We start from the raw sequence: 17,758 nt of genomic DNA on the forward strand, positions 1-17,758 counted from the left end.
AATACACACCTGTATATGTACTGTAGTTAACTGTTCTGAAATGGAACATACAATTATTCTACTCTGGCTAAACACAACATCTGTACATAGGGAAATATGGCAGCCCTTAACTTTCATAGGATATATATGATCCATAAAACAACAGTATTACAGTTACCAGGTACAGAGCCATGGACTTCGGCCACACCTGATGGACCTATGAAAAAGTGAAGGACGGGTATTGTCAGCACCACCAAATGTTGCAGTGCTACAAGGTAATATGTGTATATATCCACATGTGCAATAGCTACTGTGATACTGGTGATACTGCTGACATTCTGAGTATGTGTGCACAACTGTGCATAAAACCCAAATCCTCCCCAATGCAGATAGACCTGACACCCATGTACTGGTATATAGAGCCTGCCACAATGACTGATACAGTATTACACTGGTGAACACAGTAAGCCTACCTGGACGCTCCTCTTCTGTGGATGCTGTAGCACCCACCTCAATGATCTATGGTGTGATGGATACCTGGGAGCTATTGGTTGATCCTAGGTTCACCAGAAATTCATCTGTGGCCAAGAGTGGTCATTCCATTGCAGGCCCTCCACCAGTGGCAGCACAATCCCTAGTAACAGCAGCTGCCCTCTGCCATGCAGCATTCACCATATCTGTGGCTCAGTGTCGGACCTGCTCATAAGTACTGTCTTCTTGGCCAATCTGATTAACAGCCCACACATGGTCAGCCCACAATGCTGCCCACTGTTCACGATTGTGCCAACCCCAGGAAAGCAAGATTTGATGGTGGAGTCTGAGGCCATCCAATATAATATCATTCTCTGCAGTTGAGAATGGTGGATGTCTCCTGCAGTACATGGTTCCTGAAAGACAACAAGAGGAGCACACTACAGGACCAGTAACGTGGATATTCAATATGCACAGACCATGCATGCCCATAATGGTCTGCACTATTCACTGCTCCCTCACATGTCATACCTTACAGTCTAGAAACATATTACATGTGTGGCTATCACCAAGATAGTAGCAATACTGAGTTATGCCCCTGTGTACTGTGTCAGAATCTGCTCTATGTCTCTACACCTATCACTGCTGTCTACAGTGGTGTGTCCTCTATGGACAAATTCACACTAATATGTCATACAGCCACTGTCAGACACATAGCAGTGTGCTATTAAAACCATTATATGAGGATAGTCCAGCAACACCAGTGTGCCACAGTGACAGTTAGCAATGCAGACCTGCTGTAGTGTATGTTCCCTGTAGGCATCATACCTCTCAACTTTACAGATGTTTACAAAATGTCAAGATGTTTGCCTCATAGTTTTGGTCATTTTCACACAAACTTGTGGATTTCTGACAAATGGATAGACAATCATTGATGGTTGATATCAGAAAATAAAGGCAAACATCTGAGTTTCACATGTCATACCCCTCAGAAAACAATTATGCTACAGTAACATCTGTTAGTCTATTCACATTCTTACTTTATATGGGCAATATGTATTCTCTGTTGCTGAGTGTGGGCCTTTGCCCCCCCCCATTAATTATGGCTTTGTCTTGATTTCTTGCTGTAAGACATTGACAGGTATGTTCTGCATAGTTCTCAACCACATAGGGACAAATGTCAACAGAAACAGGGTGTTAGCCAGAGTACATCCGAGACATTCAGGGACAGTATTAAAATGTTAGAACTATTTATGTGAGACACTGACAGGCTAAGAGGAGGTGAGTTACAGTACATTGTTTGATGTTACAGGAGTGTACACCCTTAGTTAGTGTCACTATGTATTACATGTAATCCACTAGCTTTACTACAACTGCCGACCATTGTAGGAGGGATTGACAGGGATAGAGCTAAGATGTGATTGAAAGCAGGGGCAGTTGAAAGGCATGCCTGTAGGTGTAGGACAGCAGAGTATCAATGATACATCAATACCATAGATCTTAGGCAAGCCTACTGCTGTAATCCCTGTTCCCCATACCTCCATCCTCCCATCTGCATCCTGTTATATGGAGACCTCTATTACATACTTGGTAGAGTGCAGTGTTCCTTTTTTTAATCTTTCCTCTGCAAATGCTTTGCACATATGCTGTCTGTGTGACTGAAATAACATAGAGACCTGTTCCCCATAATCAGTTGCTTGCTTTTTGAAGGTAATGCTCATTAACAAGTAATTGCCTGTGCACCGATCTGTGGCTCCGAATTGCTAATTGCAGCCAAAACAGCTGTATTGCACTATCATTAGCCAATGACATGCCACCACAGTGTAATATATAAAGCCATCCTTCATGTAGGCATTGGCCCCTTTCTTAGTTTTTGAGATGGACATTACTGAGGTATGGAGACTACAGCATCACAGAGAGTAGGTACAAATACGGTCCACTGTAGAGATTTATGAAGTATGTCCACAGTTTTGGCTCATATGTTTGGTTAGCGTACCCTGACATTGTGGTCATCTGGCAGTTCGCTGGCAAACATTGTGGGCTGAGGTCAGTAAGGGAAGAGAGACATGTGAGTGCCACACTTCATATCCATTGGAATATGCATGCTAATGCAGTAGCTGCTATTCTAGCAACTTACTATCTTTGTAGGAACAAAATGTTAAACATGTCCCTATTTCTGGGCCTTTTCCCCCATTATGTATGGTTGTGTCTGGATCACTTGTTCTAGGGGTTGGTAGGTATGGTAGGTCTGTAGCAGCTACCTTAACATACAACTATGTATGCTACAGGCTGCAGCTGCTGCTACAGCCTAGAACAGATAGGGGGAGTGTGAACACTTTGGAGGACAGCAAGCTGTACATGTAACTGTGGCAGCTTTGACAGCCCTGGCATTACAGCAGAGCCAGGGTAAGGGTTCCTTTTAGAGTCAAATCAAAGCATGTGCTTAAGGTACATCTGTAATGCCACAGTGCCAATAGCAGAGTAGTGGGTGACATATAATTAGGTTATAAGGATATGTGCAGTGTGTCCCTACCTGCAGGCCTTTGACTTGCAAAAAGTGGTAGCAGATAATTAAGTAGCAGTAGCCTGTGGGGATTAAAAATGCATGACTCAGTCATTACTTGCTGTCTTCACAATAATGTAATTGAAGTCCAACACATTGGATTTGAACCCAGGACTGTGTGTGGCAAAATGTACTACATGCATGGCATTTACCAGACTGAGCTAGTGATGATGCAGGTGTTTTGCAATATATATGTGCAGACATATAGGCTGTGATACACATTGTCTGCTTCCATCAGTATGTGCATGGCTTTCAAAGGCTGTTTTTCTGCACCAGGGTCCCAGTTGAACATATGTACTTTGCCATCGATGCCTTAGCAGGTGTGTTTCTACATGTTGCTGATAAAAGGGCACATTTACCTGCTTCAGAGGCCTCACTTACATCCATTATTATGTCTTTGGCTGCCTAGTGGTGCACTATTGCACCAGAGTCCCAGGTACACTCCCATTTTTCCCGTTAGGTTTAATTTCAGTTTGCACTGTGCAGTGTGGCGTGCAGCTCCACTAAGACATGCCTAATGACTGTCTGTAGCAATAAGTATGTTTTGCTGGAGACACCTATTTTAATTAAGATCTGTGTAGCATAGCAGGTTACTGCAGTAGGCTGTAGTTAATAGGGGCCTGTGTTTGACACATGGCAAAGACGATTAATTTGTAAATGTGACTAACAATGTGGAAAGCACATAGGATCATTAAAACTCATTTAAGCTTAGCTAAGTGAAGCGGTGCCGCGCGCCGCATCGCTTAGCTCCACACAAATCTGTGCTAGAAAATTAAAAAGAATAGAAAAAGGGGGTAATAGGACAGTGGTGAAATGGGGGCAACCAGGGGGAAAACACAGAGAATGGCAGGTATGGCTGTGCAGGAAAGAACTATAGCTATCCATTTCTTGTACAGCAACAGTTGTGCATTTTGACAGATTTTTTTAAATGAATTTGGACTCTCAAACCCCAGACAGAAGGGCGAGGACAGCATAAACGTGTTGTCAAGCCAATTGGACCAATTTAGTTGTTTCCAGTGGTTATGTGTGTGAAACCGAGAGCTATGTATGGGGCAATTTGTTTTTTTTTTTTTGTGGGACAGGAGCTTTTTTTTTTTTTTTAAGGAAAGAGTGGAATGTTGGAGAAGGGACATAGGTATGTGTGGGGAGGTAAGTTGGGTAGGAGAGGATGTGATTGCAGACAGACAAGGCAGCAGACAGGGGCAGTGTGTGACACATGAGGGGAGTAAACACCTTAGATGGGGAGGATGTTTTGGAATGGGAGTCGCATGTGCCTACAGACAGCAGCAGTTTGACTGACATCCCCACCCATGGGCCGTCCACACTGCTCCTTCACTGCCCCAAAGGTGGCTGAGCTGGAGGCTGGGTTCTAGGGCCAGTCTGCCCCACCAGATTGGCCAGTGTGCCCTCAATCTGGTGCAGGCGAAGTTCATAGGTCCGATGAACGATCCTGCACACCACCGCTGGTAGTTTCTGTTGGGTGACTGCAGCCCCTCTGCTACCACTCCCAGGAGGAGTCTGGGTCCTGTCCCCTGAGGCAGTTCCACTCAATGCCACAGGCAGTACAGGGGCAGCCTGGGTCTCAGACATGCTATGACCCGGTGTCACTGCCAGTTGAGGCCAGGTAGGTGGATCAGCAGGAATTGGCCTGTCCTAACATGCTATGGTGATGGAGGTATAGCAATAAGTATAGGTTAGTTATGGAGAAAACATTGTGAGCAATAACAGCATGCCAGAACACTGGAAATAACCCAATTACATATCAATGCATATTATGTGAAACACAACAATAAATAACAGAACAGTCAAAATGTAAACAGCATGCCAGTAAATGTTACTGCATATGGCGAGCAGTTACAGCATAAGGCCCATATATTCTTACCCTATCTGAAACCAGGCTAAAACCTTCCATTCCCAATGCTTTAGTCTTATCACCTGGCTACAATGTCTTCCGCTCCAACAGACTCTCCAAGAAAGGTGGAGGCATCGCTATCCTCTATTCAGATCAATTTAATCTCACACCCCTTATGATCCCTTTTCCAAACTTCCACCCTACCAAAATACTTATTCTGAACTGCCACCTAAATTCACACAAGAAATTTGCCATAGCCTCTGAATGCATCCCATCAGGCAATAATATCTCCAGTCCTGAGCATACTCTGTCTTGTTTCTACCTCAATATAGCCTACAAAACTGTCATCCTTGGAGATGTAAATATCAACTGGCCAAAACTTATAACTGACTCCCCACAACTCATCATTAACTTACATGGTCTCCACCACCTACACACATTCATAAGACTTCACCTACTTAACCAATCCTCGATTGGATACTCACTAACACCACCACTCTCTATCACAACTCCCACACCTTACCTAATACCTTGAGTGACCATCTCCCTTCCCATATCTAAAGATACACTCTCCAAGTACCTAAATCACATACTTAAAGAAATATTCAGAAACTGTCCAATTTTAACCCTGAAACATTTAACTCCTTACTATCACACATCAACTGGTGGTCCTTCGGCAGCTCCATCTCAATGAAGCCATACTAAAATTTAATCAGATATTTCTTGACATTCTCAACTCCCTTGCCCCACCTAGGATAATCAAAATTAAAGCAAACTAAACCCCCATGTTATCTAAAGAAACCCAATCACTTATGTATAAAAGAGATAGGGCTTGGAAAGCTTGGGTTAAAACCAAAACACCATCTCTGCTCAAAAACTATAGACAACTCAAGAATCTTTCCAAAAAGCTAATCAACAATGATAAAAAAACTTTCTACACCTCACCCCAATTTAACAGAAAATCTAATCCACAAAAATGTTGGTCTACTGTAAACAAAATTCTTCATCCAGGTAACCCTTCCACATCCTCCCCTTCCCAAAAAATGCCCCATAAGAAACTGCCACCTTTCATAACAACTACTTCATTGATACTATTCAAAAACTAACACATACCATTTGCAACCCAGACCCCCAACTCACCTCTCCTAACCCACATAGCAAAAATATTTTCTGCCTCAAACCAGTTTCCACTACCTATATCAAATCCCTGCTTCTCAAACTTAAACCTTGCTCTCCCTCTGCAGACAACCTTCTTCCCACCTTCCTCAAACTTGTCACCAAATCCATTGTCTATCCTATTACTCTATTAATCAACAAATCCATACAAGATGCCATAGTTCCAGACATTTGAAAATTCTTCTACACTGTCACATTACACAAAGGTGGACATCCTACTGATCCATCTAATTATAGGCCATCGCTATACTTTCCCCTCTATCAAAAATACTCAAAAATGCATCCACACTCAGCTCATGAATTTTGGATAGTTTAGAGAGAAGTAAAGGGTGAGAGACAGTGTCAAAGGCCTTGGAGAGGTCGGGGAAAAGACAGGATACTAGTTGGTTGTTGTCTGTGGCCTCAGCTACTGTGTGGGTAAGAGATAGTGCAGTGTTTCTACTATGGTATGGACTGAAGCCATGCTATGTGGGTATTAGTAGGTTTTCCTAGAGAAGAAAATTCATGAGCTGTTTAGCTACTGTAAAATATTATTCCTTACTTATTGGCTTCAGCCAATGTGACACAATGTTACTTCTCCTGCCATATCATGAAAGCAATTCATGTGGAGTGAACCTTGAGTTGACTATTAGTGATTTATTTTGTTATCACAAGAAACAAGAGACACAACGTCTGAAATTATATACGAATATAGACAAAAAGTTGTTTTAAAACAGTGGGAAATGTGACAGATATCAGAGAGTCATTATTTTATTTGGGTTAAATATTAACTACATTTTCTAGCAGTCAGCATTCACATAGTAAATGACCTATAATTTCCCATGTAGACAGCAGGGGGTCACTTGGCCTATAACTTAAAGGTAGGTGTCTCCTTTTGCTGATCAGAGAGTTACATTTGTACCTAAAAGTCTTGTAGGCAGAAGGGGCAATTCCTAAATAATCAAGTTTGTGGCAAGTTACTTACAAAGAAAATGCAAATCAGCACAGGAGATAAAATACTATTTGCAATATGCAAAGTAGGTAGATGCAGTCAGCATGTGAAACAGTAGCTTAATTATATTATATGAACAGTATAGTATTGTAATGGTTTTTGACATTCCTTTAAATTCAGAAACAACTTTATACTCTCAGATTTTAAGAATTACTTTTAAACTCAAGGATAAGATAGATGGGCATTTAAAAAAAAAACTAATAATAAAGACTTAGCTCATCCACTCCACACCTCATTTTATATGCATGGTACTAAGCAGAGTTTGAAACAAAATTATCTAAAAAAGACTTGCAAAGAAGATTATTTTTCATTTTATTAAATATTTACATCACAAAATGCGTAGCTCCATTAAAATGTAACCGATGATCAACGTAAGCTTTCATTTTCTGATTGTTAAACTTCTTTTTATAATAGAAGCTTGCAGGTACAATTAAAACTTAAGAAAAGTAAATGTTCATATCTGCAGCTAATAATTCAGTCCAAATTGATAATTCAGTCCTTAAACAATTTTAATTGTTACAGCAATGATGTTTTCAGTACCTTTATTTTGTTTAAGTTTTCCCTCAAATACTTTTATTCTTATAATCAGAAGACTCCACAAAATCAAGGTACCAGCATGGATAAACCACAAAACCTTGTAGACAAATTGCAATAACGGGAACAAATATTTGTCATATTCCACTTCAGTAAAGAAACAACACACCAAAAAGACCTTTGACAAATTTTATTAAATTCACAAACATAACTTATTGCTTCATAAATGTATTGTTCATTACTTTATTTTAAGCTGCAAATTACCAAAGCATCCTTTAAGTATCCATCAGGGCAGCGTACCTCCACTCACCCTTCCCGAATAAGACACATCTTCCCTCTGCTCACTTATTCTTAAACATCAGGCAGTGTCCAACCTGTCACCTTCATCCCCAAATCCTTACATCCATTCAAAACCGTCAAGTGAAAGCAGTGTCCACCCACTCACTTTCACTACTCCAAACTTCCTTACACCAAAATGAACACCAGAGAGGGAAGAAAAGAGGGGCAAGTCTGCCTGACCCAGGTTGTTCCTCCTCAACTAATATCAACTTTTCACCATATCCTCAAAAAAAAAATCCAAATTCAAATTAAACAAATCTAAACCAAACCTATTGAGGTGCAGCCCATCATGTCTGAACCACATAGGATCCCTGCCAGCAAATTTAGATGCTCTATCATCTGCATTCCTATTGCCTCCAACTGTCTCGCCAACCTAAAGTTCACAAATTGTAGTGCCCACTCTACTGCTGAGAAATTCCTAGCATTCCTCTAGAACAAACGGGGTATAATCTCAGACCACACAATGCACACACAGTGATACAACTTCCTTAAGACAAGTAGATCCTGTCTTATCTGGTAAACCAATTGGCACTTTGGCATTAGACCCAAACTGTTACCTGCCAAGTGCACAACCAGTCTTGACTAAGCTTCACCTGAGATTGTATAACTGCAAATTCCTGCATAATCCAGTTCACCTGAGTCCTCTAATGCTGTGCCACATGACTCTCCACCCGAACCAGTGCAAACACAAATCCAAACCATTAATTATAACTGCAGCCCTCCTTGCTGCCCAGTAAACATATGAGTGGCCAATGATGATAATCGTGTTACCTAAAAAAAAAAATAATAATAATAATAACCAAAGCAATATCCACTATCTAAACGATAAAAAAGCATTCAAAGACCATTGCCCCACCCTCTTAATTACCTCAATTGAGCTACCTTCTCTTGCTAAATCTGAAGCTGTACCCATCCAAAAAGAATGAGTGGTAAACCTCTCACCCACAAACCCCATACATTAGAGTGCCCTTCTTGTCACAGAAATTAACTGGCTTCCGGTATCACCCTACCCCCTTTTGACTGGAGAACCAGATCCTGTGAACTCCCCTTGTGAGAAGTTAAGAATTTTCTGGTTCAGACCACTGGACACATCTGATTGGACCTATCATATCCTAAAACTATTCGCATGCCCTTCCCAACCTGATCTGCCTCAGATGTCCTTAACTGAATGTGAACTGCCCCAGGCAGTAACATGATGTCCTCCCAAATCAATGACCCCAACAACTTCAACATTCTAAAAGCCCTAAAATACATCCATAAGCTCAATGTGACCCATAAAACATAATCCACCAATTCCCCACTTACCACAGCTAGGCCCCACAACAAAACCTTCAAAACATGCCTTGTCACTGGCCAATGCTTATCTCTGTTCAGGCCCTCCATCCTACTCCATCCCTTCAACACACGCCCAACCATCCAAGATTTAGTAAAATCCTGCAACGTTGCCACCGAGTAAATATCCCGATTGCATCCAAATCCTAACCAATTGCACTGTCCTACCCTGTGCACAAACCCGCACTAAATATCACAACAGCAAATCATCTGACCAAACACCCTCCTCCAAAGACAACGGTAAAATAAATCTATCAAAATCAGTCAGTGCCCTATCGTATGTCTTCTTAGTAGATGCTGCCCACCTGCTCTCACAGACTGCTCCACCAACATCCTGGTCACTGCAACCCAATCCTCCACACATCATCTGGCACTGGCTCTTCCTCTGCCATTGGAGCTAACTGCTGGAACCCAGAAAACTGAAAGTGAGACAAGCTGTCAGCATTCCTGTTCCTAGCACTTGCTACATGCACACCTGTAAAAGAAAAGTTAATCAGCAAACTCTGTAAAACTAACTTACATAATACCAACAGTAACCATTCAGACTTAGCTGTATTTACCTATAAAACCCACACCATTGCAATGTTTTCAGAATTAAATACAATCCTCCTGCCCCTAAACCACTCCTGCCAAGCCACAGATGCAGACCAAACCAGCATCAACTCTAAGAAAGCAACTTCCCTCTTCCAATCATCCTGCCATTCAGCTGACCATGGAACTGTAAACCACTCACTCCCAAAAAATGCCCCATACCAATGCCCCCCTGCTGCATCCATGAATAACTGCAAATCCCATTGACCTACTCAATCCATCTGCCAAAATTTAGTGCCATTAAACTGCTATAAAAAAGCCAACCATAGAGTTAAATATTCACGGGTCCATTTGCCAAGTCTCACCCAGTGGTGCTTACCCCCCCCCATTCAATAGAAAGGCCATATTCCTACAAAAAGTACAACCCAGGTTAACAGCTTGACAAGCAAAATTCAGAAGCCCTAAAAGCTCCATAACATCTTTAACCCGCACTTTATCCCTAGCCTTCTTCCAAGCTATCTTTTCTTTCAGTCGGGTTATCTTCTCCTCCTCCTCTGGTAGACAAAGCAATCCAAGTTCCGCAACCCAGCAAAATCTAATGACTTCGCTGGACCTTCCAATTTCTGTCTAGCCAATGGGACCCTCAGTTCTTTACACATTCCCAGAAACTCTCCCATTGCTAACAAAGCTCCCTCATGCCCCTCACGTACCAAAAGGAAGTCATCCAAGTAATGCAACATCCTCTGATTATCCACCCATTGTTGCCAAATCCAATGTAATGCCATGCTAAACTTTTCAAATATAGAACAGGCTACAGAGCAGCCCATTGGCATAGCCTTGTCAAAAATAGAACCTACCTTCAACCACCATGCCCAACTGAGGACAATCTTCCTCCATACTGGCAGAAGATGAAAAGCAGATTCAATGCCCACCTTTCCAAACCATGGATCTTTAAACCCTCTAATGATCCATACTGCATCATCCAACAGTGTTTAACTCACCTTAACCTCCTCTACCAAAATAAAGTCATTGACAGAGTTCCCTTCAGGGTAAGACAAATGGTGAATCAACCAAAATTCATCCAGCTACTTTTTAGGCACCAAGCCCAATGGTGAATCTTTAAAACTGCCAAATGGGGGGACTACCAAATGGGCCAAATAACCTAACCTCCTGGCACTCCTTCTCAACCAAAGCATCCAAGATATCTTCCCTCACCCATACTGATCTCAAATTATTCCCAACTGTTCCATCTCCCAGCAACTAACATTTAAAAGAAAATCCCTCATTTAATTCCTGTGCCACTGTTACATGCAGACATTGCTGGAGCATGCCCGACAAAACCTGTATCTTAATGGGAAAATGTGTCCCAAAATCTTGTTCTTGCCCCCCAAAAGACCCTCCCCCTCTCTGCCCACAAAAATGACCCCTACCATGCACAATGTCCCCATTAACCTGCTCTGATCAGAGGGGAATGAAGTGTGCCTAGCCATATTACCCATATGTCTGCAACACTCCACTGCCGGGTGGATGCCTGTACACTTTGAGCAAGTCTTCAAGACCCTACATGCTGCCCGTGAACATCTCCCCACATTAAAGGCCCAGCACACCTTAACCCCTTCTCTACTTACCTTATTACACCCTGATAGCCACACTGAAACTTTCCATTTTTTTTGTTTGTTTGTTTTTAATTTCTCCAAGACTTTTGGATTTCTAATACCATGATGGGAATAGACCCATTTCTAAGTCAAAGCATGATTAAAGTTCATGAAATCAGTATTATTTTACTCTTTGATGTTAGCCAAAAGTGCTCTTCGCAGCACCCGTAATGTGCCCAGTTATGACTCCTGCAATTCGTATGGTGTTACATGAATTGGTAACATATCTAAATACAATTGTAAATTATTTTTTATAAGACCAGTTGCTCCTACTACTATAGGAACTGTCTGGGTCTCTTTCTTCTACATTGCTCTCATTTCTGCGTGCAGATCAAGGTATTTTATGACTTTGTGTCTCTTTGTATGCAAGACACTGTAGTCACTAGGTGTGGCGATTTCAATGATCAATGCTACTTTTGTCTTCTTTTCTTGGACCACTATATCTGGTTTTCTAGCATTTATCTTTTGAACTGTTGATATTGGGTGATCCCATGTGATATAAACTTCATCAGTTTCTATGATTCTTTGTGGCTCATGTTTCCAGTGTTTTTCAGCCACTTCAATACCATAATGTTTGCACAATCTCCAGTGTAACAGTCTCGCCACATTATTATGCCTTTCAGTATACAGTCTCTCTGCCATTAGTGTGTCGCAACCAACAACAAGGTGTGTGACTGTTTTCAATTTGGTTTTACAAAACCTACATATGTCTGTCTCTCCCACATGTTCAATGGACTTTGTAAACCAGTGTGTATGTAGCCCACTATCTTGGGGTGCCAATATTAACCTTTCATTTCTTGATGTGAATTCACCTCTTCTTAACCATTCCTGCATTCGTTCTTGATCAACACAAGGCTCTTCCAGAAGTTTTCTATACTTACAACTATATTTATGTTTTTTTCCATAGTTCTTGCCTTCTCATCTGGTCCTTTACCTTATATTCTTTCTTTTGTTTTTTAGCACATTCAGTTGCTGCCTGGTTTTTATCTACTTCTAGTTTGATTTCCATTCCTGCTTGACGTGGATATGCTTCTGCTAAATTAAGCAGAGATGTCATCTGAGATTTATTCTCCTTATGTTTCAAAACTTTCCCTACATTTGGATCCTGTGAGGTCAGCAGATATGTGTGGAGTCCGATGATTGCCGATCTATACATGTAATCAATTTCAAGGAGGCCCATCCCTCCTTCAGAACAGGGAATATATAATCTTGGTATGCACTGATTTTTTATAATTCATTTGGTGAGCATGAATCCTCCTTCTTGTTTTAATATCCAATCTATCCAACACTTTTTGGGGCCAGTCAATCACTCCAAAACTGTAAGTTAGGACAGGAAAAGCAAACTGATTTATGGCTTGAATCTTGTTCCTAGATGTCAATGCTGTTTTCAGGATTAATTTAAGTCTTCTAAAGTACTCCTTACTGAGCTTTATTTGCATTTGTTCATATTTTATTGCTGATCCTTCATCAATTCCCCAGTATTTATACACTCCCTTTTGCTCAAGTTCATTTATATCACATTCTTGTCCCAAACATGTTTTCCTGGTGCTGCAGTTTTCCTTTTCTAAAGGTTCTTTTGCACATTTATCAAGACCAAATGACATTCCAATATCATCTGAAAAAGTTTTGACAACCTACAATTGTGCTTTCAGTTCCTCATCTTATGATCTGTTCAGTTTTAAATCATTGACAAAGAGAAGATGAGAACTCACATGTTTAGATAAGTATAAACAGATTTGCCCTAATAAACTTGTAAACCCAGATACTGGTTAAAAAAAAAAACTTTATTTTTTTAAGTTTTTGACTATGTACCTCAATGACTGTCTACTGTACTGTCTAACTAAAACTGTTAACTTCTAACCTATTATGTATTAAATTCAGTTGTATGTTTTATATTTTGTTAATAAATAAATTCATTAAACTTTGTTGTTTTCTAGAAGCCAAATTGTAGCCACAGCGTAAGCTGTTAAGTAAACAGCTTAATGGATTAATGGCAAAGCAGAAACTGCAATGGTGACAGAGAGTCACCCTGGAATATCCCCCTTTGGATTTTTATCCCTGAGATAATAATCTGTCCTTTATCATGGCGTAATTGCAAAGTAGTCTGCCACTGTTTCATGGTTACTGTAATTTAGTCAACCAGTGTAGGGTGTATCTTATACATTTTAAGCACTCTTTTATCCATGAATGTAGGATACTATCAAATGCTTTTTTGTAGTCAATCCATGCCATACTTAGATTCTTCCCCTTCTCACAGTTCTCCACTATAACTTTGTTTAACAACAACTGATCCTTTGTTCCATATGACTTTCTTTTATTGCCCTTTTGTTCTACTGCCATAATTGAGTTTTCTTCTAAACTGTCCATCATAGTGGCCAGTCATATGTCCAGGTGCCTCACCTCCCAACGCATAGAACAATTCACTGCATTCCTTTTGTGAAATCTCTGATCATACCGCAGCCAAGAATTACCATTCCTTAGGAGTTGTGCTTCCTGTATTGTTAAAAAATACGCAAAGAGAGGAAAGGCCAAGAATCTATCCTTCTCCAACCATACTGCTATATAGTAAACAAAGCCCAACACCCAATTCTCCTATGTTCTCAAATGCATTTTCCCCACCCATCTTTGCCCAAGAGCTGCTAAGGCTGCCAGGAGGTCTTTACCATTTGATGTTTCAGCTTCCAACAAACATCAGACACCATCCGTGTCAATTAAATCAAAAATATCAACAAACTCTATCTTCCTTCATTCTCTCTTCTCTCTCTCTCTTTTTTCTTATAATAAAACCAGGATATACCTTCCACCAGACCTGATCCACGAGGAACATAATGCCACTTACTTACACATAAATCAGCTACAGTAAGCAGGTTATAACCTGACTGCAATGCCATATCCCTATCTATGAAAAAACTCTTACCAGCATTATCATAATTCAGTGCTATTTACCATGGCTAATTAATCATGCTCCATTAAAGGTGTGACAGCCAGACAATGTGAAACTTAAAGATCATCAATAATAACATTGCTAAATTAATATAGAATATGGCAGCCTTAAAATGGTGTTTAGATGCCACGAAGTAAGTGGCAATGCCTTAATTCTATGTGTGTTGTAAAGGCTCCAATGACCTCTTCCATCCTAGCTTTCTTTCCTTTCAAACAACATCTCCTTTAAACCTCACCCCCTGACCATACCAGGCTGACTCATCTGCCCTTGTGTGTTTTTTTTTTTTTATATCAAAGGAGCTGAGTATATCAACCCCTTCAGCCATGTGTCCACTCGCCCTGCCCTCATCCATACCTCTCAGCTCTACAGAATTCCGTTGAATGCCCAGATTTTGCTTTGTGCCAAATATACTCCCCAAAGGAGTTCAAACTTTTGACCCTTTTAACTTATCCACAAAGCCATCACTCCCAGCCTGGTCTGCCTCTAGCTCAGGTGATAGTGTACTGAACAGAAATGCTCATGCTTTGATTCTAACTTCACTGTCTTGTGCACATTTACATTAATTAAACATACTGCTTAAACAGAACAGCCATGTTAGGAGCCAATAAAAAGCAAAGAGGGTATCTGCTATGAAAAGTTACAAGGATAATCAGTAGCCTATGGTTAGAAGTACACTGTGCATGCAAGGAGCCAACCGTTATTCGCGGGTAGCCCTCAGTCCACTGACACACCCACAGAGCAAGGAACCATACCTGCACATACCAGAAAGAACCCTGAAGCCAGACAACCAACCAACACAAAGACCATCCAGCAAAACCGGCCACACTGACAAATCCTCCACCCCAACCAAACCACGTGAATAGGGGAGAAGTAACCACATGAATAGGGGAGAAGCAACAAAAGCACCATGTGGTGCACACACACAGCCATCTCCCAGTGCAAAAGGCAATCCAAACCCCCCAATGCAACAACGGAACATGCAAATTCCAGACATCTGGCACTATTTCCTCTCTGCAACTCACTTAAAGCAGCACTATTTTCTGCACCCTGGAAAGGACAGCTACCCCAACAGGAAAACTACCCACATACACTCAAAGACAGTGGAAAGCACCCACTTGCAGTAACAGAATAGCCTAACACCCAACAAAACCCCTTACCACAAAAACCCATACACACTCAGAAGAACGGGAACAAAAAAAAAAAAAAAAAAAACTATCCCACGCTCACATCTCTTTATACCTGACCACCTATCTATCTAAAATGTTATTAGTCCAAGGTGTATCTGCACTGAAGTACCTACAAGGTCATCACGGACGTGATGCTTGCAGTAACAAGATCATGCAAAAATGTGCTCCCTAACCAACTACCAATACTCAAAAACTACTTAAGTCCCACCCTACACTTACCTCACTTCCTCCCTAATCCTACAACAAATTAACGCTTCCCTACCCATGCTTAATCTTACACAATTTACAATCCCTGCCTAAACCCTTTTCACCCAGTCACCCCCCCCCCCACTTACTCACCTACCCTCCACTGAAAATGTCCCACAACAAAATTTGTTTGTTCCCAAACCTCATTTAGTGCTTTTGTTCCTTTTTATTTAAACCTGGAACTTCATTAGAAATGTACTCACTTATAAGGTAAACTGCTTAAATATCTGTCTTTTGATGACATAAAACCAATAAACAAATCACAAACCAGGATTACTAAATATTCACATTCAAATTATCCAATACAATACTTAAAAAATCAGACTCTGTCTTAATGCAATATCTAAATTTAAAGACACAGTTATAGTAACTTCATTCTTAAAATACATTTAACATTAATGTTTTCATTTAAACCAGGGAACTTATAGGCTCTCAAAAAGACTTACCATTTAAGGTTCCTGGCTTCCAAAACATTATGACAATTTTACACAAATGCTCATTGTTAACCTGTTTTAAAACTGTAAAAGTTCCAAATCTAAATAAAAAGGAACAAAAGCAATAAATATTTTTCCCTGTTATTTCTTTGTTTGGATCCAGTGGGCTTGTCTAATCTGTCTACAAGGTTTTGTGTTTTATTTTATTTTTATGACTGTGTACATTTTAGTCTAGTACTATTTATATAAAAACACTGTACATTCTTTCTTTGAAAAGTAGTTTGACATGGCACAGATACACTAATATATGAATCTAACAGAAAGCAAAACATTCTGCTACTGCTTGTTTCAGCAGTAATATTAAATATACAGAAAACAGATTCAGTATGTTAAAAAGGGATTTTTTGTCATCAATTTTTGTTTGTAAACTGTAGATGGTTGCATCAAGATACATAAAAATTACATAGTTCAGTACCATTAACTCACTCAAGCCTAAAATGTCTGTTATATACTTCCAGTTCACACCCATACCTCATTATGGTGTCCAGAACTTTTATTGGGCCTGACCTCTTTAACCAAATGACTAATAATAGACAATATTAGAAAGAGCAAGGAGTTATTAACAAAATGAATCTAGGACTGTTAGTCTAGGATGCCCTCAAGTGTAGAAATTAGTCTTTGTTTGCCATATAGTATTCATATTTTCATATTTGTGTTCATATTTTTCATAAGTGAGTGACCTCATTTAATTGAGATGTGTGGCGTAAAACATCAGTGTCTAAAACAGGACAATTTGCTGAAAATGCTGGTTTATTTATTTATTTTATTTTACGTTTGTTGACCGGGCTAGTCTTGCTGGATGCATGTCCATTTTCAGTAGAGGCCCAGGGAGAAAAGCTCCACTAACAGAATAGTAAAATTAGTAAAAAAAAAGTAGTAAAAAACAATGCTAGTAGAACAGGCAACAAAAAATACATCGGGGGAAAATTCCTAAACAAAGGTATTGCTAAAATGAGAAAAAAACATATGTAGCATTGATATACATAAGATAGAATTTGTTAAGTCGTTTACATAAGGGGGACTAACACTAATTATTTGAGACAATTTTTTTAGTTTTTTTTTTGAGTGATCAAAATTTATATCACCCTACTGGAAATACTGCTAGTTGTTTGTTAGTAATTACAAAAATAAGCAATATTTCCTTATGTTCTTAATGCTTCAGAAAGAAAAGTTGACTTACAAACTGTTGCAACAATATTAAGTGAAACCTTAGATGTTGATGAAAACTGCTTTAGCTATTTGCACTGAAAGTTGCACATCTTGAAAGATATCCATTATTATCTGTATTGCTAATTATACAATTAAACATATGTTTTCATATTTCCACAAGTATCTCAATAAACCTCCTGGTTAAAAAAAAAAAACTGTTCTAATAATATACGTATAGGTGGCATTGCTTTCATCTTCTTCTTTCGGCTGCTTCTGTTAGGGGTTGCCACAGCGGATCAACTGTTTCCATTTCTT

The 17,758-nt window shown here is 40.0% G+C and overlaps 1 pseudogene; it reads right to left on the minus strand.

The window, feature by feature from the left end:
- Positions 1 to 14,474: 14,474 nt before the first annotated feature.
- Positions 14,475 to 14,586, minus strand: LOC122791129 (annotated as a pseudogene).
- Between the last annotated feature and the right edge of the window lie 3,172 nt (positions 14,587 to 17,758).

The sequence above is a fragment of the Protopterus annectens genome, chromosome 16.part0 (genome assembly GCF_019279795.1).
Source record: "Protopterus annectens isolate FY-2018-M chromosome 16.part0, PAN1.0, whole genome shotgun sequence".
Taxonomy (NCBI): Eukaryota; Metazoa; Chordata; order Ceratodontiformes; family Protopteridae; genus Protopterus; species Protopterus annectens.